This window comes from Hypomesus nipponensis, chromosome 28 (assembly GCF_054491055.1).
Source record: "Hypomesus nipponensis isolate SF chromosome 28, ASM5449105v1, whole genome shotgun sequence".
NCBI classification, from domain to species: Eukaryota; Metazoa; Chordata; class Actinopteri; order Osmeriformes; family Osmeridae; genus Hypomesus; species Hypomesus nipponensis.
In genome coordinates this window covers 1,631,617-1,655,894 of record NC_140388.1, presented here as the reverse complement: position 1 = coordinate 1,655,894, position 24,278 = coordinate 1,631,617, and the positions used below count along the sequence as shown (strand labels likewise).

The 24,278-nt window shown below is 47.1% G+C and overlaps 29 non-coding genes across 29 annotated transcripts; all 29 read right to left on the bottom strand.

Annotated features, from left to right (window-relative positions):
• Nucleotides 1-6,967: 6,967 nt before the first annotated feature.
• Nucleotides 6,968-7,039, bottom strand: trnaq-uug (transfer RNA glutamine (anticodon UUG)). Its single transcript has one exon. It is a non-coding gene; the product is annotated as a tRNA-Gln (tRNA).
• A 1,881-nt stretch (nucleotides 7,040-8,920) lies between these two features.
• trnaq-uug (transfer RNA glutamine (anticodon UUG)) lies at nucleotides 8,921-8,992 on the bottom strand. Its single transcript has one exon. It is a non-coding gene; the product is annotated as a tRNA-Gln (tRNA).
• An 892-nt stretch (nucleotides 8,993-9,884) lies between these two features.
• trnaq-uug (transfer RNA glutamine (anticodon UUG)) lies at nucleotides 9,885-9,956 on the bottom strand. The gene has a single exon. It is a non-coding gene; the product is annotated as a tRNA-Gln (tRNA).
• Nucleotides 9,957-10,372: 416 nt separating this feature from the next.
• Nucleotides 10,373-10,444, bottom strand: trnaq-uug (transfer RNA glutamine (anticodon UUG)). The gene has a single exon. It is a non-coding gene; the product is annotated as a tRNA-Gln (tRNA).
• Nucleotides 10,445-10,839: 395 nt separating this feature from the next.
• trnaq-uug (transfer RNA glutamine (anticodon UUG)) lies at nucleotides 10,840-10,911 on the bottom strand. The gene has a single exon. It is a non-coding gene; the product is annotated as a tRNA-Gln (tRNA).
• Nucleotides 10,912-11,315: 404 nt separating this feature from the next.
• On the bottom strand, nucleotides 11,316-11,387 carry trnaq-uug (transfer RNA glutamine (anticodon UUG)). Its single transcript has one exon. It is a non-coding gene; the product is annotated as a tRNA-Gln (tRNA).
• A 412-nt stretch (nucleotides 11,388-11,799) lies between these two features.
• trnaq-uug (transfer RNA glutamine (anticodon UUG)) lies at nucleotides 11,800-11,871 on the bottom strand. Its single transcript has one exon. It is a non-coding gene; the product is annotated as a tRNA-Gln (tRNA).
• A 415-nt stretch (nucleotides 11,872-12,286) lies between these two features.
• On the bottom strand, nucleotides 12,287-12,358 carry trnaq-uug (transfer RNA glutamine (anticodon UUG)). The gene has a single exon. It is a non-coding gene; the product is annotated as a tRNA-Gln (tRNA).
• A 419-nt stretch (nucleotides 12,359-12,777) lies between these two features.
• trnaq-uug (transfer RNA glutamine (anticodon UUG)) lies at nucleotides 12,778-12,850 on the bottom strand. The gene has a single exon. It is a non-coding gene; the product is annotated as a tRNA-Gln (tRNA).
• Nucleotides 12,851-13,269: 419 nt separating this feature from the next.
• trnaq-uug (transfer RNA glutamine (anticodon UUG)) lies at nucleotides 13,270-13,341 on the bottom strand. The gene has a single exon. It is a non-coding gene; the product is annotated as a tRNA-Gln (tRNA).
• Nucleotides 13,342-13,760: 419 nt separating this feature from the next.
• Nucleotides 13,761-13,832, bottom strand: trnaq-uug (transfer RNA glutamine (anticodon UUG)). The gene has a single exon. It is a non-coding gene; the product is annotated as a tRNA-Gln (tRNA).
• Nucleotides 13,833-14,248: 416 nt separating this feature from the next.
• On the bottom strand, nucleotides 14,249-14,320 carry trnaq-uug (transfer RNA glutamine (anticodon UUG)). The gene has a single exon. It is a non-coding gene; the product is annotated as a tRNA-Gln (tRNA).
• Nucleotides 14,321-14,724: 404 nt separating this feature from the next.
• On the bottom strand, nucleotides 14,725-14,796 carry trnaq-uug (transfer RNA glutamine (anticodon UUG)). The gene has a single exon. It is a non-coding gene; the product is annotated as a tRNA-Gln (tRNA).
• Nucleotides 14,797-15,207: 411 nt separating this feature from the next.
• trnaq-uug (transfer RNA glutamine (anticodon UUG)) lies at nucleotides 15,208-15,279 on the bottom strand. Its single transcript has one exon. It is a non-coding gene; the product is annotated as a tRNA-Gln (tRNA).
• Nucleotides 15,280-15,698: 419 nt separating this feature from the next.
• trnaq-uug (transfer RNA glutamine (anticodon UUG)) lies at nucleotides 15,699-15,770 on the bottom strand. The gene has a single exon. It is a non-coding gene; the product is annotated as a tRNA-Gln (tRNA).
• Nucleotides 15,771-16,189: 419 nt separating this feature from the next.
• On the bottom strand, nucleotides 16,190-16,261 carry trnaq-uug (transfer RNA glutamine (anticodon UUG)). The gene has a single exon. It is a non-coding gene; the product is annotated as a tRNA-Gln (tRNA).
• Nucleotides 16,262-16,649: 388 nt separating this feature from the next.
• trnaq-uug (transfer RNA glutamine (anticodon UUG)) lies at nucleotides 16,650-16,721 on the bottom strand. The gene has a single exon. It is a non-coding gene; the product is annotated as a tRNA-Gln (tRNA).
• A 907-nt stretch (nucleotides 16,722-17,628) lies between these two features.
• On the bottom strand, nucleotides 17,629-17,700 carry trnaq-uug (transfer RNA glutamine (anticodon UUG)). Its single transcript has one exon. It is a non-coding gene; the product is annotated as a tRNA-Gln (tRNA).
• A 415-nt stretch (nucleotides 17,701-18,115) lies between these two features.
• On the bottom strand, nucleotides 18,116-18,187 carry trnaq-uug (transfer RNA glutamine (anticodon UUG)). Its single transcript has one exon. It is a non-coding gene; the product is annotated as a tRNA-Gln (tRNA).
• A 415-nt stretch (nucleotides 18,188-18,602) lies between these two features.
• On the bottom strand, nucleotides 18,603-18,674 carry trnaq-uug (transfer RNA glutamine (anticodon UUG)). The gene has a single exon. It is a non-coding gene; the product is annotated as a tRNA-Gln (tRNA).
• Nucleotides 18,675-19,090: 416 nt separating this feature from the next.
• Nucleotides 19,091-19,162, bottom strand: trnaq-uug (transfer RNA glutamine (anticodon UUG)). Its single transcript has one exon. It is a non-coding gene; the product is annotated as a tRNA-Gln (tRNA).
• A 404-nt stretch (nucleotides 19,163-19,566) lies between these two features.
• On the bottom strand, nucleotides 19,567-19,638 carry trnaq-uug (transfer RNA glutamine (anticodon UUG)). Its single transcript has one exon. It is a non-coding gene; the product is annotated as a tRNA-Gln (tRNA).
• A 416-nt stretch (nucleotides 19,639-20,054) lies between these two features.
• On the bottom strand, nucleotides 20,055-20,126 carry trnaq-uug (transfer RNA glutamine (anticodon UUG)). The gene has a single exon. It is a non-coding gene; the product is annotated as a tRNA-Gln (tRNA).
• Nucleotides 20,127-20,541: 415 nt separating this feature from the next.
• Nucleotides 20,542-20,613, bottom strand: trnaq-uug (transfer RNA glutamine (anticodon UUG)). The gene has a single exon. It is a non-coding gene; the product is annotated as a tRNA-Gln (tRNA).
• Nucleotides 20,614-21,031: 418 nt separating this feature from the next.
• trnaq-uug (transfer RNA glutamine (anticodon UUG)) lies at nucleotides 21,032-21,103 on the bottom strand. Its single transcript has one exon. It is a non-coding gene; the product is annotated as a tRNA-Gln (tRNA).
• Nucleotides 21,104-21,519: 416 nt separating this feature from the next.
• On the bottom strand, nucleotides 21,520-21,591 carry trnaq-uug (transfer RNA glutamine (anticodon UUG)). The gene has a single exon. It is a non-coding gene; the product is annotated as a tRNA-Gln (tRNA).
• A 404-nt stretch (nucleotides 21,592-21,995) lies between these two features.
• On the bottom strand, nucleotides 21,996-22,067 carry trnaq-uug (transfer RNA glutamine (anticodon UUG)). Its single transcript has one exon. It is a non-coding gene; the product is annotated as a tRNA-Gln (tRNA).
• A 416-nt stretch (nucleotides 22,068-22,483) lies between these two features.
• trnaq-uug (transfer RNA glutamine (anticodon UUG)) lies at nucleotides 22,484-22,555 on the bottom strand. Its single transcript has one exon. It is a non-coding gene; the product is annotated as a tRNA-Gln (tRNA).
• A 415-nt stretch (nucleotides 22,556-22,970) lies between these two features.
• On the bottom strand, nucleotides 22,971-23,042 carry trnaq-uug (transfer RNA glutamine (anticodon UUG)). The gene has a single exon. It is a non-coding gene; the product is annotated as a tRNA-Gln (tRNA).
• Between the last annotated feature and the right edge of the window lie 1,236 nt (nucleotides 23,043-24,278).

Genomic DNA, 24,278 nt, shown 5'->3' with positions numbered 1-24,278 from the left:
AATTGGTCAAAGAAAGTATTGTGATCTAAGGTCAGAAACATTTTGAGGTGCAGCGTAATATAATGGAGACTCCGTTTATTGTCTTCTTCTGACAACCGTCTGGTGGTCCCACCGCTCAAGAGCGCCCAGTCCCAGCACAAGCTCTTCTCCTGTCTGGCCCCCAAATGGTGGAATCAATTCCCCACCCCCGTCAGAGACACTGACTGTCTCCCCACGTTTAAGAAAAGGCTCAAGACACACTTGTTCCAGTACTTAGGAATGATTGGCTGGACCTGATCTTAGTTTCCTTCAGGATCACAATGACTCTTATTGAGACTTGTTGCTCTTGTTGGTTAGTTGTAATTGACTTAAAGTTATTGTACTCACTGTGAATTATATTATTGTTGCTTGCTTTTTCTACAGGTACACTCTTGCACTTCTGAGGTTCATGTTGTTTAATCGTAACTTGTCTAACTACGTGCTTTTATGGTTCTTCCCTTTGGGACTTATTTGGTTTTTCATAATGTATGCTTCATGTTTTGGCTACCTGCAATGTTTGGAGCTATCTCGTTATGATCAGTGACCTATGCACTTTTATAAATCTCTCTCTTGGAAGTCGCTTTGGATAAAAGCGTCTGCTAAATGCATAAATGTAAATGTAACTCTCCCTCCAACGTCAACCGTTGAAAAGTTCCATAGTCTTTGAGTCTTTTACCAAATGATGGACTGGAAAGGGGGAAGTGAACGTATGGACCAAAAGACTGGGGGTGGCATGTTTTGGATAGGAGATTGATAATGACCATCAGGTCATTGGCAGTAGGATGATTGGATGAAGATTGGGCTGATGTATTTGTCATATGAATGGTGTTTCTGCCTATATAAATTCGAAAATATTCAATAAGTGTGGAGCTCATGTGTATATTCAAATTAATTTCAAAAGAAACTTGTAATACAAAAAAAGTTACTTTTCATGTATACGTTTTATTGTGGTAGGAGTAAAGAAAAAAAAAAAGCCTATTTGGGTGTATTTGGGGCATTTTCGATAAGTGTATAGCTCATTTGCATATTAACATTCATTTTTTCAAAGAAACTTGTAATACAAAAATGTTTTACTTGTCATGGGTAGTTTCAGAGTGTACAGTTTCATTTTGATAAGAGTAAAGGAAAAACAGGGTATATGCAGGAATCCTGAAGTTAATTTCAATACCTTTTTAAGACTTTTTGAAGACCTTCTCAAAATATTTTAAGACCTGATTGCCACTTCAAGTTCTAATCTGCAAAAAACCTTAAACTTAAGAAAACATTTGTAGTTTGCAAATAAATCTATAGAGCACAACCATACAACAGAACTCAGATAAGCTCGGAAGAAACAAAGCTCAAAATAATAAATTAAAGAATAGAAGGCAAGGTTTATAGAAATATTTGAATGTTTGAGTTCAGTGAGCGGTGATTCACCGCAGTATTGAGACACCTGGGGGGTATTCCAAGTAGCGGGTTTAGTGAAAACTTTGAGTTGTTTAACCCTGAAAAGAGGCATACTCCGAGTTCCACGTTCCAGAAAGAGAGGTAACGAAACTTTTTGGTAAGTTTCCATGGTAACTTACTCCTTGAAACTAACCTGCTCGCTAGCAGGTTTTCCATGCCAAACTCTGCGTTTCTTCATCGATAGTGTTACTCGCCGTGGATTTGCACTCAGAATTGACCAAATGCCTTTTGCCACTGAAATAAAGACAAATAATTGAAATTGTATTTGGTCTTCTTTATTGCCTACAAATAGAAATCTAACAATGAGTAGCATATTTCTATCGGCTATTGTTCCTACAATTTACATGATTCATATGATTCCTACAATTTACATGATGTAGGCTACCGTCCTGTAACTGTTGTTTCAGCAAATCTATTTCAACATTGTTGGGGGTCAATATATTGGCCAAACAACCTAAACTAATTCCCCTATGGTTTGAAGGAAGATGGGAAACTGAACAATGTATTAACATTAACCAAATAATGCCAATACCAATGGAATTACAGTTATTTGACTCTTTGGGTTAAATCAGAGCAGGAATGGTCAAATTAAGGTTAAATAATATAATAATTTCATCATATTGCAAATGAATGCAATCAATTAATTTAACCAGAGATAGAAAGCCTGAGGTGAGGAAGAAGGAGTAGGCCTAGGACAAGCCAGAGCTGAGGAGAAGGTCTCAGGAGATCAAGAATCCACAGAACAATGCTTCACAATTCCATTTATACCCAAGAACAACTACAATCACACCAGAATCTTGACCCTTACTTATCAACATGTCTAGCAATGCTACAGTAAGTTACAAAGATGTGAGATCCATCAAGTTGAGACTCCATCCAGTAACTCCATATTTTACCATAAGAGAGGTGGGGGCAGGTGGATAGCCTTACAATATCAGCCTTTATTCTTCTGCCCTATGTACAACATCTCTTGGTCAAAATAGAAATTCAGCAAATTCAATAATTAATATTAATGTAGGTTATTGTTCCTACAATTAACATCACCTGTGACCATGCATCCTCTCGTAACTGGTGTTCCAGTAAATCTTTTTCGAGATTAGCCTTTATTCTTCTACCCTAAATCGGCTTACTCCATCTCTTGGTCAGTTTTTGGCACTTTCTTCGCGAGGTTGTAATAATAATAATAATAATAATTCATTTTATTTGAGGGCGCCTTTCAAAGCACCCAAGGTCACCTTACAGGGCATATTTAAAAAACAAAATCAACAATGATAAAAAAACAATAACAAGACACATTAAAACAATTAACACAGGGGTGGTGAGATGTGTGGTAGACAATGAATTATATGGAATATGACAGTTTGAAAAGATGGGTTTTTAGATGGGTCTTGAATGTGGAAAGAGTGTCGGAGTTACGAATGACAGGTGTGAGGGCATTCCAGAGGTGGGGGGCAGATCGGCTGAATGCCCTGGACCCCATGGTAACCAGACGGGCGGGTGGAACAGTAAGTTGAGTGGAAGAGGAGGACCGGAGAGTGCGGGTGGGGGTGTTGAAGTGTAGGAGTTCACAGATGTATGGAGGGGCGAGGTTGTGGAGGGCCTTGAAGGTGAGGAGCAGAATCTTGTAGTGGATGCAGGTTTTGACCGGGAGCCAGTGAAGCTGCTGAAGGACAGGAGTGATGTGATTAATGGAGGGGGTTCTGGTGATGATACGGGCGGCAGAGTTCTGGACCAGTTGGAGTTTACGGATGGACTTGAGGGGGAGACCGAAGAGGAGGGAGTTACAATAATCAATGCGGGAAGTGACCAGGGTGTGAACCAAGATGGCTGTGCTATGGGGTGTGAGGGATGGGCGGAGGCGGTTGATGTTGCGGAGATGGTAATAGGCAGACCTGGTGATGTTATTGATGTGTGCTTGGAATGAAAGTGTGCTGTCGAGGATGACACCCAGACTCTTAACCTGAGGGGAGGGGGAGACTGAGGTGTTGTCGATAGTGATGGAAAAGCTGTCAGGTTTTGTGAGGGTTGATTTGGTGCCGATGAGGAGAATTTCTGTTTTATTGCTGTTGAGTTTGAGGAAGTTGCAGGTGAACCAGGATTTTATTTCTTGTAGGCAATCGGAGAGGGAGGTGGGAGGAAGGGTAGAAGTGGGCTTGGTGGATATGTAGAGCTGGGTGTCATCCACGTAGCAGTGAAAATGGATGTTGAATTTACGGAAAATATGGCCAAGGGGAAGTAGATAGATGATGAACAGGAGGGGGCCTAGGACAGAACCCTGGGGAACACCGGTAGTGACTGGAAGTGACTGGGATTTGAAAGTTTTGAGTTGGATGAACTGAGTGCGGCCGGAGAGATATGATTTAAACCAGTGCAGGGGTGTGTCAGTGATACCAATGGAGGCCAGTCTGTCAAGGAGGATGTTGTGTGAAATGGTGTCGAAGGCCGCACTCAGATCAAGGAGGATGAGAATGGTGAGATGTCCAGAGTCTGCTGCCATGAGAAGGTCATTGGTGATTTTAACAAGGGCTGTTTCTGTGCTGTGGAGGGGGCGGAAACCAGATTGAAATTGTTCATAAAGATTATTGAAGGATAAGTGAACTTGAACCTGAGATGCTATTGTTTTTTCCAGAATTTTTGATATGAAAGGGAGATTTGAGATTGGACGGAAGTTGATGAGGTTGTTGGGGTCAGCACCAGGGGCCTGTACTACGAATCAAGATTTGGCGTTAGCGAGGTAACTTCAGGTTCAACCCAGGGTTGTCTGTACTACGACGGTGGATCACTTGTTACTGGGGTAGATCGCCATGGTAACATATGCTGAACGGCTAACCTGGTCGGGAGCAGGATAAGTTGGAGATCAGAGATCAACCGGTATGAAAACCCCGCCCATTAACTAATTCTTGACGATAATGTTGTCACCGTTCATAGTAGATCCTGTGCAGCTTGGTGCGCTGATACTGTAGTGAGAGGTGCGTTCAGAAGAGCCAGAACATTTAGAGACTGACAAAACCCTTTTGCATTCCCTCATGAGTATCTTTCTGAAAGATATAGATTCTTAGCAGAGGGAATTATGTATATTGCCAGCTTCTTGAGCCGTAGTTTGCCAATGCGACGCATTGAAGCTGTGCACTCAGTCCCACAGACTAAATGCATAGCGTTTCGTTATTTCGCTATGGGTAGCTAGTTTTATAGTGTGGGTGATGCGGAGAACCTGAGCAAGAACACGGTCTGCCGCGCAATTTTGAACAGATTTTATGATGAAAAATATATATCCAAAGTGCCCTTTGTAAAAACTTTGGACTCCTAATATGTTGACAAAATGAAAGGAGGTTTTTCACTCAATGTTCTGATTTCTGTTCTGGAAATGTATGCAAATAATATCATATTTTACAACGTCATAATTTGCTCATTTAAACATAGGCCTACATTTACAGGAAACTAGTAATGAAAACATTATTTGAAATACTATTAGTTATCAACTTGGGAGGTTTCATGTTGTATGTTATCCCTATTCACTGTGTCTCCCCTTAACCCTTTTGTCCTTGGGTTCCTTTGACCCATTTTCTAATCATTTCCATATCAGAAATTGGGGTTTCTTTCAACCAAAACCTTTCAAACCAAAAAGAACAATGGGTATCTGTACAAAGCTCTTCACAAGTGATACATAAATGATCATTTCACTACTTTCATTGATTTTTGATGTTTCATTCACTTTTATAGCATTTTTCAAAAATAATAAATAGGACATTGAAAGAGAGAAGTGGTGAAAACCCCCACTAAAGATTCAAAAGGCACAACAAAAAAGACACAAAAAGGTATAAAAATATCAAAACGTAGACAAAAGTTTAACAAATACATCCTCACGTGTTCTCCCTCCCCTAGGAACAGGAAAAATATGTCAGTGTAACTAAGTTTAGTGTCGTTCAGTCAATTACTATCTCTTCTCATATTCCAGTTTTTCTGTCTCCAGCCTTGTTTTTTTTATTAAAAACCTTATAATCGAGCTCCAGGGTTCTTTTATACAGGGCCCTCACACTGTCTGCTCCAACCTGAAACAAATGAAGAACATTGTCCCTTTGCAAGGCACACTTGGAGAAAGTTGAAAGTGTCCATTTGACTACTGTGGTTTTTTGCTTATACCTTGTGTCTTTGTCTTGGCCTTGAAGTGGAGGCCCTAGGCTCAGGGGGAGGAAGAAGTTCCTCTTCCTGCTGAGTTCAACACCATAGAAATGTAATCAATTGAGTCATATTTGAAATTAGCACTTTAAGGACTTGTGTCTTATGTTGAGACCACCACAATTAGTAAGTCATTACAGACACTTCAATCACAGTCACACGTTCACACACTCTCACCATCTGTGTTGCAAGTGGTAAATAAAACTCAAAGGTGTACCCCCAAAATGAGCAGGCAGACACAGTTTCTTGATCATCTAGGACCTCTACTTGAGAAAGTAAATGGTATATTTCATCCATATTCAGCAACCACATATGGCATACTTACTGGCGTATGACTATTAGTTTCACTGTTACCTCTGTATGGCACAGTGGGACGACAGTGGGTGGTGGCAGCAACACCACTGTATTTCCTGTCACTGCAGAGAACAGTAATACATTTCACTCCTACAATATTCATAAATAATTGTTGAATGAACATGGTCACATAGATTAATTGAAACATACATATGCCTGGGCTTCCAACCTGCTGCCACCAGTTGCCTAATTTTTCTTCCTGTTGGCTGCAGGCAATTTCATTGTTCTATAGGCCTTTTGTAGCTATGCAATTTCCTACAAAAGGGACTAATTCAGGCAATTCAGCCTTGTACTTGTTGGCCTTAAAATATGTGCAAGTATTGCCTACTGCTACTTATCGTTTTGAATTATGCTTTTATATTTATTTAGCATTTGCTCCCACGATCGTTTGCCACTGCAGGGTTGCAACTAAAATAATACAGCAACAAAAGCTTAACGTTGTGGAATGCACCCGTGTAATTATGGTCACATCTTCAATAAGTCATGTAGCTTACGCATTTACAGCGTATACTATTTTTTTCCAGCTTGGCAGCAGCGACTTTGTTGAAATTTGCCTGTATTATGTCTGTATTCCAGATATGGTTGTATTACAATATTTCACGCAGGAGGAGTAGACAAAGTTTGTAAGATTGTCTGCTCCTCCTCCGTGAAATATGCGGCTCTTGTTTTGTCCATGTTTGCGATTGGACATACGGTTCAAACACCGCCCCTTTATGTGAACGCGCACGTCTCTTGATTGGAAAGATCTGGATTGAGTTAGAGAGTTGAGAACCGCCGTCGTAGTACCGCTTATCGTGACTGCAATTGTTAGGCTTCGTGTAGCCGGGTAACTGAAAGTAATCCAGAGCATGTTGATCTTGCTTCGTAGTACAGGCCCCAGGACACTGATAAGAAGGGAATCGAGCTAATGACAGCATAATGCACTGTAGACTTCTGCCTTGGCTGTATTTTTTTAGGCACTGACATTGCCTGTAGGTTCCACCGAGATTTGAACTCTGATCACTGGATTCAAAGTCCAGAGCGCTGACCATTACACCATGGAACCCCTACTTGCAGATTGTCGAAAGATAATATTGAAAGCGACCATAGTTGGACGGGAGCGCTAAGTGGCGGAGGGGCGAAGGGTGGGTCCATGGGCGGGTCTGACTGAGAAGCAACCTCGCTAACAACCATTCTCCTCTACTTGCCACTATGCCCCTGGCTAGTAAACCGTCCAAAGTCGCTGCAAAAATCACAAGCTTCCATCGAAAAGACCCCCTTTGTCCAAACAGAATGTCAATCACTCCAGACTGGACCTGCCAATGACTCCAGACTGGACCTGCCAATGAAGCCAGCAACACCAACTAATACCTTCAGATGGACCACCAGGACACTGATAAGAAGGGAATCGAGCTAATGACAGCATAATGCACTGTGGACTTCTGCCTTGGCTGTATTTTTTTAGTCACTGACATTGCCTGTAGGTTCCACCGAGATTTGAACTCGGATCACTGGATTCAAAGGCCAGAGCACTGACCATTACACCATGAAACCCCTACTTGCAGATTGTCGAAAGATAATATCGAAAGCGACCATATTTGGACGGGAGCGCTAAGTGGCGGAGGGGCGAAGGGTGGGTCCATGGGCGGGTCTGACTGAGAAGCAACCTCGCTAACAACCATTCTCCTCTACTTGCCACTATGCCCCTGGCTAGTAAACCGTCCGAAGTCGCTGCAAAAATTGCAAGCTTCCTTTGAGAACACCCCCTTTGTCCAAACAGAACGTCAATCACTCCAGACTGGACCTGCCAATCACTCCAGACTGGACCTGCCAATGAAGCCAGCAACACCAACTAATACCTTCAGATGGACCACCAGGACACTGATAGGAAGGGAATCGAGCTAATAAACAGCATAATGCACTGTGGACTTCTGCCTTGGCTGTATTTTTTTAGGCACTGACATTGCCTGTAGGTTCCACCGAGATTTGAACTCGGATCACTGGATTCAAAGGCCAGAGCACTGACCATTACACCATGGAACCCCTACTTGCAGATTGTCGAAAGATAATATCGAAAGCGACCATATTTGGACGGGAGCGCTAAGTGGCGGAGGGGCGAAGGGTGGGTCCATGGGCGGGTCTGACTGACAAGCAACCTCGCTAACAACCATTCTCCTCTACTTGCCACTATGCCCCTGGCTAGTAAACCGTCCAAAGTCGCTGCAAAAATCACAAGCTTCCATCGAGAAGACCCCCTTTGTCCAAACAGAATGTCAATGACTCCAGACTGGACCTGCCAATGACTCCAGACTGGACCTGCCAATGAAGCCAGCAACACCAACTAATACCTTCAGATGGACCACCAGGACACTGATAGGAAGGGAATCGAGCTAATGACAGCATAATGCACTGTGGACTTCTGCCTTGGCTGTATTTTTTTAGGCACTGACATTGCCTGTAGGTTCCACCGAGATTTGAACTCGGATCACTGGATTCAAAGGCCAGAGCACTGACCATTACACCATGGAACCCCTACTTGCAGATTGTCGAAAGATAATATCGAAAGCGACCATATTTGGACGGGAGCGCTAAGTGGCGGAGGGGCGAAGGGTGGGTCCATGGGCGGGTCTGACTGAGAAGCAACCTCGCTAACAACCATTCTCCTCTACTTGCCACTATGCCCCTGGCTAGTAAACCGTCCAAAGTCGCTGCAAAAATCACAAGCTTCCATCGAGAAGACCCCCTTTGTCCAAACAGAATGTCAATGACTCCAGACTGGACCTGCCAATGACTCCAGACTGGACCTGCCAATGAAGCCAGCAACACCAACTAATACCTTCAGATGGACCACCAGGACACTGATAAGAAGGGAATCGAGCTAATGACAGCATAATGCACTGTAGACTTCTGCCTTGGCTGTATTTTTTTAGTCACTGACATTGCCTGTAGGTTCCACCGAGATTTGAACTCGGATCACTGGATTCAAAGTCCAACGCTCTGACCATTACACCATGGAACCCCTACTTGCTGATTGTCGAAAGATAATATCGAAAGCGACCATATTTGGACGGGAGCGCTAAGTGGCGGAGGGGCGAAGGGTGGGTCCATGGGCGGGTCTGACTGAGAAGCAACCTCGCTAACAACCATTCTCCTCTACTTGCCACTATGCCCCTGGCTAGTAAACCGTCCAAAGTCGCTGCAAAAATCGCAAGCTTCCTTTGAGAACACCCCCTTTGTCCAAACAGAACGTCAATCACTCCAGACTGGACCTGCCAATCACTCCAGACTGGACCTGCCAATGAAGCCAGCAACACCAACAAATATCTTCAGATGGACCACCAGGACACTGATAGGAAGGGAATCGGGCTAATAACAGCGGACTTCTGCCTTGGCTGTATTTTTTTAGGCACTGACATTGCCTGTAGGTTCCACCGAGATTTGAACTCGGATCACTGGATTCAAAGGCCAGAGCACTGACCATTACACCATGGAACCCCTACTTGCAGATTGTCGAAAGATAATATCGAAAGCGACCATATTTGGACGGGAGCGCTAAGTGGCGGAGGGGCGAAGGGTGGGTCCATGGGCGGGTCTGACTGAGAAGCAACCTCGCTAACAACCATTCTCCTCTACTTGCCACTATGCCCCTGGCTAGTAAACCGTCCAAAGTCGCTGCAAAAATCACAAGCTTCCATCGAGAAGACCCCCTTTGTCCAAACAGAATGTCAATCACTCCAGACTGGACCTGCCAATCACTCCAGACTGGACCTGCCAATGAAGCCAGCAACACCAACTAATACCTTCAGATGGACCACCAGGGCACTGATAGGAAGGGAATCGAGCTAATGACAGCATAATGCACTGTGGACTTCTGCCTTGGCTGTATTTTTTTAGTCACTGACATTGCCTGTAGGTTCCACCGAGATTTGAACTCAGATCACTGGATTCAAAGTCCAGAGCGCTGACCATTACACCATGGAACCCCTACTTGCATATTGTCGAAAGATAATATCGAAAGCGACCATAGTTGGACGGGAGCGCTAAGTGGCGGAGGGGCGAAGGGTGGGTCCATGGGCGGGTCTGACTGAGAAGCGACCGCGCTAACAACCATTCTCCTCTACTTGCCCCTATGCCCCTGGCTAGTAAACCATCCAAAGTCGCTGCAAAAATCACAAGCTTCCATCGAGAAGACCCCCTTTGTCCAAACAGAATGTCAATGACTCCAGACTGGACCTGCCAATCACTCCAGACTGGACCTGCCAATGAAGCCAGCAACACCAACTAATACCTTCAGATGGACCACCAGGACACTGATAAGAAGGGAATCGAGCTAATGACAGCATAATGCACTGTAGACTTCTGCCTTGGCTGTATTTTTTTAGTCACTGACATTGCCTGTAGGTTCCACCGAGATTTGAACTCAGATCACTGGATTCAAAGTCCAGAGCTCTGACCATTACACCATGGAACCCCTACTTGCTGATTGTCGAAAGATAATATCGAAAGCGACCATAGTTGGACGGGAGCGCTAAGTGGCGGAGGGGCGAAGGGTGGGTCCATGGGCGGGTCTGACTGAGAAGCAACCTCGCTAACAACCATTCTCCTCTACTTGCCACTATGCCCCTGGCTAGTAAACCGTCCAAAGTCGCTGCAAAAATTGCAAGCTTCCTTTGAGAACACCCCCTTTGTCCAAACAGAACGTCAATCACTCCAGACTGGACCTGCCAATGAAGCCAGCAACACCAACAAATATCTTCAGATGGACCACCAGGACACTGATAAGAAGAAGGGAATCGAGCTAATGACAGCATAATGCACTGTGGACTTCTGCCTTGGCTGTTTTTTTTAGTCACTGACATTGCCTGTAGGTTCCACCGAGATTTGAACTCGGATCACTGGATTCAAAGTCCAGAGTGCTGACCATTACACCATGGAACCCCTAGTGATTGGTGAAAGGTAATATCGAAAGCGACCATATTTGGACGGGAGCGCTGAGGGGCGAAGGGTGGGTCCATGGGCGGGTCTGACTGAGAAGCAACCTCGCTAACAACCATTCTCCTCTACTCGCCACTATGCCCCTGGCTAGTAAACCGTCCAAAGTCGCTGCAAAAATAACAAGCTTCCATCGAGAAGACCCCCTTTGTCCAAACAGGCTGTCAATCACTCCAGACTGGACCTGCCAATCACTCCAGACTGGACCTGCCAATCAGTCCAGCCACGCCAACAAATAACTTCAGATGGACCACCAGGACACTGATAAGAAGGGAATCGAGCTAATGACAGCATAATGCACTGTGGACTTCTGCCTTGGCTGTATGTTTTTAGTCACTGACATTGCCTGTAGGTTCCACCGAGATTTGAACTCGGATCACTGGATTCAAAGTCCAGAGTGCTGACCATTACACCATGGAACCCCTAGTGATTGTGGAAAGATAATATCGAAAGCAACCATATTTGGACGGGAGTGCAAAGTGGCGGAGGGGCGAAGGGTGGGTCCATGGGCGGGTCTGACTGAGAAGCAACCTCGCTAACAACCATTCTCCTCTACTCGCCACTATGCCCCTGGCTAGTAAACCGTCCAAAGTCGCTGCAAAAATCACAAGCTTCCATCGAGAAGACCCCCTTTGTCCAAACAGGCTGTCAATCACTCCAGACTGGACCTGCCAATCACTCCAGACTGGACCTGCCAATCAGTCCAGCCACGCCAACAAATATCTTCAGATGGACCACCAGGACACTGATAAGAAGGGAATCGAGCTAATGACAGCATAATGCACTGTGGACTTCTGCCTTGGCTGTATTTTTTTAGTCACTGACATTGCCTGTAGGTTCCACCGAGATTTGAACTCGGATCACTGGATTCAAAGTCAAGAGTGCTGACCATTACACCATGGAACTCCTCCTTGCAGATTGTCGAAAGATAATATCGAAAGCGACCATATTTGGACGGGAGCGCTAAGTGGCGGGGGGCGAAGGGTGGGTCCATGGGCGGGTCTGACTGAGAAGCAACCTCGCTAACAACCATTCTCCTCTACTTGCCACTATGCCCCTGGCTAGTAAACCGTCCAAAGTCGCTGCAAAAATCACAAGCTTCCATCGAGAAGACCCCCTTTGTCCAAACAGAATGTCAATCACTCCAGACTGGACCTGCCAATCACTCCAGACTGGACCTGCCAATGAAGCCAGCAACACCAACTAATACCTTCAGATGGACCACCAGGACACTGATAGGAAGGGAATCGAGCTAATGACAGCATAATGCACTGTGGACTTCTGCCTTGGCTGTATTTTTTTAGTCACTGACATTGCCTGTAGGTTCCACCGAGATTTGAACTCAGATCACTGGATTCAAAGTCCAGAGCGCTGACCATTACACCATGGAACCCCTACTTGCATATTGTCGAAAGATAATATCGAAAGCGACCATAGTTGGACGGGAGCGCTAAGTGGCGGAGGGGCGAAGGGTGGGTCCATGGGCGGGTCTGACTGAGAAGCAACCGCGCTAACAACCATTCTCCTCTACTTGCCCCTATGCCCCTGGCTAGTAAACCATCCAAAGTCGCTGCAAAAATCACAAGCTTCCATCGAGAAGACCCCCTTTGTCCAAACAGAATGTCAATCACTCCAGACTGGACCTGCCAATCACTCCAGACTGGACCTGCCAATCAATCCAGCCACGCCAACAAATATCTTCAGATGGACCACCAGGACACTGATAAGAAGAAGGGAATCGAGCTAATGACAGCATAATGCACTGTGGACTTCTGCCTTGGCTGTATTTTTTTTGTCACTGACATTGCCTGTAGGTTCCACCGAGATTTGAACTTCGGATCACTGGATTCAAAGTCCAGAGTGCTGACCATTACACCATGGAACTCCTCCTTGCAGATTGTGGAAAGATAATATCGAAAGCGACCATATTTGGACGGGAGCGCTAAGTGGCGGAAGGGCGAAGGGTGGGTCCATGGGCGGGTCTGACTGAGAAGCAACCTCGCTAACAACCATTCTCCTCTACTTGCCACTATGCCCCTGGCTAGTAAACCATCCAAAGTCGCTGCAAAAATCACAAGCTTCCATCGAGAAGACCCCCTTTGTCCAAACAGAATGTCAATCACTCCAGACTGGACCTGCCAATCACTCCAGACTGGACCTGCCAATCAATCCAGCCACGCCAACAAATATCTTCAGATGGACCACCAGGACACTGATAAGAAGAAGGGAATCGATCTAATGACAGCATAATGCACTGTGGACTTCTGCCTTGGCTGTATTTTTTTTGTCACTGACATTGCCTGTAGGTTCCACCGAGATTTGAACTCGGATCACTGGATTCAAAGTCCAGAGTGCTGACCATTACACCATGGAACTCCTCCTTGCAGATTGTGGAAAGATAATATCGAAAGCGACCATAGTTGGACGGGAGCGCTAAGTGGCGGAGGGGCGAAGGGTGGGTCCATGGGCGGGTCTGACTGAGAAGCAACCTCGCTAACAACCATTCTCCTCTACTTGCCACTATGCCCCTGGCTAGTAAACCATCCAAAGTCGCTGCAAAAATCACAAGCTTCCATCGAGAAGACCCCCTTTGTCCAAACAGAATGTCAATCACTCCAGACTGGACCTGCCAATCACTCCAGACTGGACCTGCCAATCAATCCAGCCACGCCAACAAATATCTTCAGATGGACCACCAGGACACTGATAAGAAGAAGGGAATCGATCTAATGACAGCATAATGCACTGTGGACTTCTGCCTTGGCTGTATTTTTTTTGTCACTGACATTGCCTGTAGGTTCCACCGAGATTTGAACTCGGATCACTGGATTCAAAGTCCAGAGTGCTGACCATTACACCATGGAACCCCTAGTGATTGGTGAAAGGTAATATCGAAAGCGACCATATTTGGACGGGAGCGCTAAGTGGCGGAGGGGCGAAGGGTGGGTCCATGGGCGGGTCTGACTGAGAAGCAACCTCGCTAACAACCATTCTCCTCTACTCGCCACTATGCCCCTGGCTAGTAAACCGTCCAAAGTCGCTGCAAAAATCACAAGCTTCCATCGAGAAGACCCTCCTTTGTCCAAACAGAATGTCAATCACTCGAGACTGGACCTGCCAATCACTCCAGACTGGACCTGCCAGTTAATCCAGCCACGCCAACAAATATCTTCAGATGGACCACCAGGACACTGATAAGAAGAAGGGAATCGAGCTAATGACAGCATAATGCACTGTGGACTTCTGCCTTGGCTGTATTTTTTTAGTCACTGACATTGCCTGTAGGTTCCACCGAGATTTGAACTCGGATCACTGGATTCAAAGTCCAGAGTGCTGACCATTACACCATGGAACCCCTAGTGATTGGTGAAAGGTAATATCGAAAGCGACCATATTTGGACGGGAGCGCTGAGGGGCGAAGGGTGGGTCCATGGGCGGGTCTGACTGAGAAGCAACCTCGCTAACAACCATTCTCCTCTACTCGCCACTATGCCCCTGGCTAGTAAACCGTCCAAAGTCGCTGCAAAAATCACAAGCTTCCATCGAGAAGACCCCCTTTGTCCAAACAGGCTGTCAATCACTCCAGACTGGACCTGCCAATCACTCCAGACTGGACCTGCCAATCAGTCCAGCCACGCCAACAAATAACTTCAGATGTACCACCAGGACACTGATAAGAAGGGAATCGAGCTAATGACAGCATAATGCACTGTGGACTTCTGCCTTGGCTGTATTTTTTTAGTCACTGACATTGCCTGTAGGTTCCACCGAGATTTGAACTCGGATCACTGGATTCAAAGTCCAGAGTGCTGACCATTACACCATGGAACCCCTAGTGATTGTGGAAAGATAATATCGAAAGCGACCATATTTGGACGGGAGTGCAAAGTGGCGGAGGGGCGAAGGGTGGGTCCATGGGCGGGTCTGACTGAGAAGCAACCTCGCTAACAACCATTTTCCTCTACTTGCCACTACGCCCCTGGCTAGTAAACCGTCCAAAGTCGCTGCAAAAATCACAAGCTTCCATCGAGAAGACCCCCTTTGTCCAAACAGGCTGTCAATCACTCCAGACTGGACCTGCCAATCACTCCAGACTGGACCTGCCAATCAGTCCAGCCACGCCAACAAATAACTTCAGATGGCCCACCAGGACACTGATAAGAAGGGAATCGAGCTAATGACAGCATAATGCACTGTGGACTTCTGCCTTGGCTGTATTTTTTAGTCACTGACATTGCCTGTAGGTTCCACCGAGATTTGAACTCAGATCACTGGATTCAAAGTCCAGAGTGCTGACCATTACACCATGGAACCCCTACTTGCAGATTGTCGAAAGATAATATCGAAAGCGACCATATTTGGACGGGAGCGCAAAGTGGTGGAGGGGCGAAGGGTGGGTCTATGGCCGGGTCTGACTGAGAAGCAACCTCGCTAACAACCATTCTCCTCTACTTGCCACTATGCCCCTGGCTAGTAAACCATCCAAAGTCGCTGTAAAAATCAAAAGCTTCCATCGAGAAGACCCCCTTTGTCCAAACAGAATGTCAATCACTCCAGACTGGACCTGCCAATCACTCCAGACTGGACCTGCCAATCAATCCAGCCACGCCAACAAATATCTTCAGATGGACCACCAGGACACTGATAAGAGGAAGGGAATCGAGCTAATGACAGCATAATGCACTGTGGACTTCTGCCTTGGCTGTATTTTTTTAGTCACTGACATTGCCTGTAGGTTCCACCGAGATTTGAACTCGGATCACTGGATTCAAAGTCTAGAGCGCTGACCATTACACCATGGAACCCCTACTTGCAGATTGTCGAAAGATAATATCGAAAGCGACCATATTTGGACGGGAGCGCTAAGTGGCGGAGGGGCGAAGGGTGGGTCCATGGGCGGGTCTGACTGAGAAGCAACCTCGCTAACAACCATTCTCCTCTACTTGCCCCTATGCCCCTGGCTAGTAAACCATCCAAAGTCGCTGCAAAAATCACAAGCTTCCATCGAGAAGACCCCCTTTGTCCAAACAGAATGTCAATCACTCCAGACTGGACCTGCCAATCACTCCAGACTGGACCTGCCAATCAATCCAGCCACGCCAACAAATATCTTCAGATGGACCACCAGGACACTGATAAGAAGAAGGGAATCGAGCTAATGACAGCATAATGCACTGTGGACTTCTGCCTTGGCTGTATTTTTTTAGTCACTGACATTGCCTGTAGGTTCCACCGAGATTTGAACTCGGATCACTGGATTCAAAGTCCAGAGTGCTGACCATTACACCATGGAACCCCTAGTGATTGGTGAAAGGTAATATCGAAAGCGACCATATTTGGACGGGAGCGCTAAGTGGCGGAGGGGCGAAGGGTGGGTCCATGGGCGGGTCTGACTGAGAAGCAACCTCGCTAACAACCATTCTCCTCTACTCGCCACTATGCCCCTGGCTAGTAAACCGTCCAAAGTCGCTGCAAAAATCACAAGCTTCCATCGAGAAGACCCCCTTTGTCCAAACAGGCTGTCAATCACTCCAGACTGGACCTGCCAATCAGTCCAGCCACGCCAACAAATAACTTCAGATGGCCCACCAGGACACTGATAAGAAGGGAATCGAGCTAATGACAGCATAATGCACTGTGGACTTCTGCCTTGGCTGTATTTTTTAGTCACTGACATTGCCTGTAGGTTCCACCGAGATTTGAACTCGGATCACTGAATTCAAAGTCCAGAGTGCTGACCATTACACCATGGAACCCCTACTTGCAGATTGTCGAAAGATAATATCGAAAGCGACCATATTTGGACGGGAGCGCAAAGTGGTGGAGGGGCGAAGGGTGGGTCTATGGCCGGGTCTGACTGAGAAGCAACCTCGCTAACAACCATTCTCCTCTACTTGCCACTATGCCCCTGGCTAGTAAACCATCCAAAGTCGCTGTAAAAATCAAAAGCTTCCATCGAGAAGACCCCCTTTGTCCAAACAGAATGTCAATCACTCCAGACTGGACCTGCCAATCACTCCAGACTGGACCTGCCAATCAATCCAGCCACGCCAACAAATATCTTCAGATGGACCACCAGGACACTGATAAGAGGAAGGGAATCGAGCTAATGACAGCATAATGCACTGTGGACTTCTGCCTTGGCTGTATTTTTTTAGTCACTGACATTGCCTGTAGGTTCCACCGAGATTTGAACTGGGATCACTGGATTCAAAGTCTAGAGTGCTGACCATTACACCACGGAACCCCTACTTGCAGATTGTCGAAAGATAATATCGAAAGCGACCATATTTGGACGGGAGCGCTAAGTGGCGGAGGGGCGAAGGGTGGGTCCATGGGCGGGTCTGACTGAGAAGCAACCTCGCTAACAACCATTCTCCTCTACTTCCCCCTATGCCCCTGGCTAGTAAACCGTCCAAAGTCGCTGCAAAAATCACAAGCTTCCATCGAGAAGACCCCCTTTGTCCAAACAGAATGTCAATCACTCCAGACTGGACCTGCCAATCACTCCAGACTGGACCTGCCAATCAGTCCAGCCACGCCAACAAATATCTTCAGATGGACCACCAGGACACTGATAAGAAGGGAATCGAGCTAATGACAGCATAATGCACTGTGGACTTCTGCCTTGGCTGTATTTTTTTAGTCACTGACATTGCCTGTAGGTTCCACCGAGATTTGAACTCGGATCACTGGATTCAAAGTCCAGAGTGCTGACCATTACACCATGGAACCCCTAGTGATTGTGGAAAGATAATATCGAAAGCGACCATATTTGGACGGGAGTGCAAAGTGGCGGAGGGGCGAAGGGTGGGTCCATGGGCGGGTCTGACTGAGAAGCAACCTCGCTAACAACCATTCTCCTCTACTTGCCCCTATGCCCCTGGCTAGTAAACCATCCAAAGTCGCTGCAAAAATCACAAGCTTCCATCGAGAAGACCCCCTTTGTCCAAACAGAATGTCAATCACTCCAGACTGGACCTGCCAATCACTCCAGACTGGACCTGCCAGTTAATCCAGCCACGCCAACAAATATCTTCAGATGGACCACCAGGACACTGATAAGAAGAAGGGAATCGAGCTAATGACAGCATAATGCACTGTGGACTTCTGCCTTGGCTGTATTTTTTTTGTCACTGACATTGCCTGTAGGTTCCACCGAGATTTGAACTCGGATCACTGGATTCAAAGTCCAGAGTGCTGACCATTACACCATGGAACCCCTAGTGATTGTGGAAAGATAATATCGAAAGCGACCATATTTGGACGGGAGTGCAAAGTGGCGGAGGGGCGAAGGGTGGGTCCATGGGCGGGTCTGACTGAGAAGCAACCTCGCTACCAACCATTTTCCTCTACTTGCCACTATGCCCCTGGCTAGTAAACCGTCCAAAGTCGCTGCAAAAATCACAAGCTTCCATCGAGAAGACCCCCTTTGTCCAAACAGAATGTCAATCACTCCAGACTGGACCTGCCAATCACTCCAGACTGGACCTGCCAATCAATCCAGCCACGCCAACAAATATCTTCAGATGGACCACCAGGACACTGATAAGAGGAAGGGAATCGAGCTAATGACAGCATAATGCACTGTGGACTTCTGCCTTGGCTGTATTTTTTTAGTCACTGACATTGCCTGTAGGTTCCACCGAGATTTGAACTCGGATCACTGGATTCAAAGTCCAGAGTGCTGACCATTACACCATGGAACCCCTAGTGATTGGTGAAAGGTAATATCGAAAGCGACCATATTTGGACGGGAGCGCTAAGTGGCGGAGGGGCGAAGGGTGGGTCCATGGGCGGGTCTGACTGAGAAGCAACCTCGCTAACAACCATTCTCCTCTACTCGCCACTATGCCCCTGGCTAGTAAACCGTCCAAAGTCACTGCAAAAATCACAAGCTTCCATCGAGAAGACCCCCCTTTGTCCAAACAGAATGTCAATCACTCCAGACTGGACCTGCCAATCACTCCAGACTGGACCTGCCAGTTAATCCAGCCACGCCAACAAATATCTTCAGATGGACCACCAGGACACTGATAAGAAGAAGGGAATCGAGCTAATGACAGCATAATGCACTGTGGACTTCTGCCTTGGCTGTATTTTTTTAGTCACTGACATTGCCTGTAGGTTCCACTGAGATTTGAACTCGGATCACTGGATTCAAAGTCCAGAGTGCTGACCATTACACCATGGAACCCCTAGTGATTGGTGAAAGGTAATATCGAAAGTGACCATATTTGGACGGGAGCGCTGAGGGGCGAAGGGTGGGTCCATGGGCGGGTCTGACTGAGAAGCAACCTCGCTAACAACCATTCTCCTCTACTCGCCACTATGCCCCTGGCTAGTAAACCGTCCAAAGTCGCTGCAAAAATCACAAGCTTCCATCGAGAAGACCCCCTTTGTCCAAACAGGCTGTCAATCACTCCAGACTGGACCTGCCAATCACTCCAGACTGGACCTGCCAATCAGTCCAGCCACGCCAACAAATAACTTCAGATGGACCACCAGGACACTGATAAGAAGGGAATCGAGCTAATGACAGCATAATGCACTGTGGACTTCTGCCTTGGCTGTATTTTTTTAGTCACTGACATTGCCTGTAGGTTCCACCGAGATTTGAACTCGGATCACTGGATTCAAAGTCCAGAGTGCTGACCATTACACCATGGAACCCCTAGTGATTGGTGAAAGGTAATATCGAAAGCGACCATATTTGGACGGGAGCGCTAAGTGGCGGAGGGGCGAAGGGTGGGTCCATGGGCGGGTCTGACTGAGAAGCAACCTCGCTAACAACCATTCTCCTCTACTCGCCACTATGCCCCTGGCTAGTAAACCGTCCAAAGTCGCTGCAAAAATCACAAGCTTCCATCGAGAAGACCCCCCTTTGTCCAAACAGAATGTCAATCACTCCAGACTGGACCTGCCAATCACTCCAGACTGGACCTGCCAGTTAATCCAGCCACGCCAACAAATATCTTCAGATGGACCACCAGGACACTGATAAGAAGAAGGGAATCGAGCTAATGACAGCATAATGCACTGTGGACTTCTGCCTTGGCTGTATTTTTTTAGTCACTGACATTGCCTGTAGGTTCCACCGAGATTTGAACTCGGATCACTGGATTCAAAGTCCAGAGTGCTGACCATTACACCATGGAACCCCTAGTGATTGTGGAAAGATAATATCGAAAGCGACCATATTTGGACGGGAGCGCTAAGTGGCGGAGGGGCGAAGGGTGGGTCCATGGGCGGGTCTGACTGAGAAGCAACCTCGCTAACAACCATTCTCCTCTACTTGCCCCTATGCCCCTGGCTAGTAAACCATCCAAAGTCGCTGCAAAAATCACAAGCTTCCATCGAGAAGACCCCCTTTGTCCAAACAGAATGTCAATCACTCCAGACTGGACCTGCCAATCACTCCAGACTGGACCTGCCAATCAATCCAGCCACGCCAACAAATATCTTCAGATGGACCACCAGGACACTGATAAGAAGAAGGGAATCGAGCTAATGACAGCATAATGCACTGTGGACTTCTGCCTTGGCTGTATTTTTTTAGTCACTGACATTGCCTGTAGGTTCCACCGAGATTTGAACTCGGATCACTGGATTCAAAGTCCAGAGTGCTGACCATTACACCATGGAACCCCTACTTGCACATTGTCGAAAGATAATATAGAAAGCGACCATATTTGGACGGGAGCGCAAAGTGGTGGAGGGGCGAAGGGTGGGTCTATGGCCGGGTCTGACTGAGAAGCAACTTGCTAACAACCATTCTCCTCTACTTGCCACTATGCCCCTGGCTAGTAAACCATCCAAAGTCGCTGCAAAAATCAAAAGCTTCCATCGAGAAGACCCCCTTTGTCCAAACAGAATGTCAATCACTCCAGACTGGACCTGCCAATCACTCCAGACTGGACCTGCCAATCAATCCAGCCACGCCAACAAATATCTTCAGATGGACCACCAGGACACTGATAAGAGGAAGGGAATCGAGCTAATGACAGCATAATGCACTGTGAACTTCTGCCTTGGCTGTATTATTTTAGTCACTGACATTGCCTGTAGGTTCCACCGAGATTTGAACTCGGATCACTGGATTCAAAGTCCAGAGTGCTGACCATTACACCATGGAACCCCTAGTGATTGGTGAAAGGTAATATCGAAAGCGACCATATTTGGACGGGAGCGCTAAGTGGCGGAGGGGCGAAGGGTGGGTCCATGGGCGGGTCTGACTGAGAAGCAACCTCGCTAACAACCATTCTCCTCTACTCGCCACTATGCCCCTGGCTAGTAAACCGTCCAAAGTCGCTGCAAAAATCACAAGCTTCCATCGAGAAGACCCCCCTTTGTCCAAACAGAATGTCAATCACTCCAGACTGGACCTGCCAATCACTCCAGACTGGACCTGCCAGTTAATCCAGCCACGCCAACAAATATCTTCAGATGGACCACCAGGACACTGATAAGAAGAAGGGAATCGAGCTAATGACAGCATAATGCACTGTGGACTTCTGCCTTGGCTGTATTTTTTTAGTCACTGACATTGCCTGTAGGTTCCACTGAGATTTGAACTCGGATCACTGGATTCAAAGTCCAGAGTGCTGACCATTACACCATGGAACCCCTAGTGATTGGTGAAAGGTAATATCGAAAGTGACCATATTTGGACGGGAGCGCTGAGGGGCGAAGGGTGGGTCCATGGGCGGGTCTGACTGAGAAGCAACCTCGCTAACAACCATTCTCCTCTACTCGCCACTATGCCCCTGGCTAGTAAACCGTCCAAAGTCGCTGCAAAAATCACAAGCTTCCATCGAGAAGACCCCCTTTGTCCAAACAGGCTGTCAATCACTCCAGACTGGACCTGCCAATCACTCCAGACTGGACCTGCCAATCAGTCCAGCCACGCCAACAAATAACTTCAGATGGACCACCAGGACACTGATAAGAAGGGAATCGAGCTAATGACAGCATAATGCACTGTGGACTTCTGCCTTGGCTGTATTTTTTTAGTCACTGACATTGCCTGTAGGTTCCACCGAGATTTGAACTCGGATCACTGGATTCAAAGTCCAGAGTGCTGACCATTACACCATGGAACCCCTAGTGATTGGTGAAAGGTAATATCGAAAGCGACCATATTTGGACGGGAGCGCTAAGTGGCGGAGGGGCGAAGGGTGGGTCCATGGGCGGGTCTGACTGAGAAGCAACCTCGCTAACAACCATTCTCCTCTACTCGCCACTATGCCCCTGGCTAGTAAACCGTCCAAAGTCGCTGCAAAAATCACAAGCTTCCATCGAGAAGACCCCCCTTTGTCCAAACAGAATGTCAATCACTCCAGACTGGACCTGCCAATCACTCCAGACTGGACCTGCCAGTTAATCCAGCCACGCCAACAAATATCTTCAGATGGACCACCAGGACACTGATAAGAAGAAGGGAATCGAGCTAATGACAGCATAATGCACTGTGGACTTCTGCCTTGGCTGTATTTTTTTAGTCACTGACATTGCCTGTAGGTTCCACCGAGATTTGAACTCGGATCACTGGATTCAAAGTCCAGAGTGCTGACCATTACACCATGGAACCCCTAGTGATTGTGGAAAGATAATATCGAAAGCGACCATATTTGGACGGGAGCGCTAAGTGGCGGAGGGGCGAAGGGTGGGTCCATGGGCGGGTCTGACTGAGAAGCAACCTCGCTAACAACCATTCTCCTCTACTTGCCCCTATGCCCCTGGCTAGTAAACCATCCAAAGTCGCTGCAAAAATCACAAGCTTCCATCGAGAAGACCCCCTTTGTCCAAACAGAATGTCAATCACTCCAGACTGGACCTGCCAATCACTCCAGACTGGACCTGCCAATCAATCCAGCCACGCCAACAAATATCTTCAGATGGACCACCAGGACACTGATAAGAAGAAGGGAATCGAGCTAATGACAGCATAATGCACTGTGGACTTCTGCCTTGGCTGTATTTTTTTAGTCACTGACATTGCCTGTAGGTTCCACCGAGATTTGAACTCGGATCACTGGATTCAAAGTCCAGAGTGCTGACCATTACACCATGGAACCCCTACTTGCACATTGTCGAAAGATAATATAGAAAGCGACCATATTTGGACGGGAGCGCAAAGTGGTGGAGGGGCGAAGGGTGGGTCTATGGCCGGGTCTGACTGAGAAGCAACCTTGCTAACAACCATTCTCCTCTACTTGCCACTATGCCCCTGGCTAGTAAACCATCCAAAGTCGCTGTAAAAATCAAAAGCTTCCATCGAGAAGACCCCCTTTGTCCAAACAGAATGTCAATCACTCCAGACTGGACCTGCCAATCACTCCAGACTGGACCTGCCAATCAATCCAGCCACGCCAACAAATATCTTCAGATGGACCACCAGGACACTGATAAGAGGAAGGGAATCGAGCTAATGACAGCATAATGCACTGTGGACTTCTGCCTTGGCTGTATTTTTTTAGTCACTGACATTGCCTGTAGGTTCCACCGAGATTTGAACTGGGATCACTGGATTCAAAGTCTAGAGTGCTGACCATTACACCATGGAACCCCTACTTGCAGATTGTCGAAAGATAATATCGAAAGCGACCATATTTGGACGGGAGCGCAAAGTGGTGGAGGGGCGAAGGGTGGGTCTATGGCCGGGTCTGACTGAGAAGCAACCTCGCTAACAACCATTCTCCTCTACTTGCCACTATGCCCCTGGCTAGTAAACCATCCAAAGTCGCTGTAAAAATCAAAAGCTTCCATCGAGAAGACCCCCTTTGTCCAAACAGAATGTCAATCACTCCAGACTGGACCTGCCAATCACTCCAGACTGGACCTGCCAATCAATCCAGCCACGCCAACAAATATCTTCAGATGGACCACCAGGACACTGATAAGAGGAAGGGAATCGAGCTAATGACAGCATAATGCACTGTGGACTTCTGCCTTGGCTGTATTTTTTTAGTCACTGACATTGCCTGTAGGTTCCACCGAGATTTGAACTGGGATCACTGGATTCAAAGTCTAGAGTGCTGACCATTACACCACGGAACCCCTACTTGCAGATTGTCGAAAGATAATATCGAAAGCGACCATATTTGGACGGGAGCGCTAAGTGGCGGAGGGGCGAAGGGTGGGTCCATGGGCGGGTCTGACTGAGAAGCAACCTCGCTAACAACCATTCTCCTCTACTTGCCCCTATGCCCCTGGCTAGTAAACCGTCCAAAGTCGCTGCAAAAATCACAAGCTTCCATCGAGAAGACCCCCTTTGTCCAAACAGAATGTCAATCACTCCAGACTGGACCTGC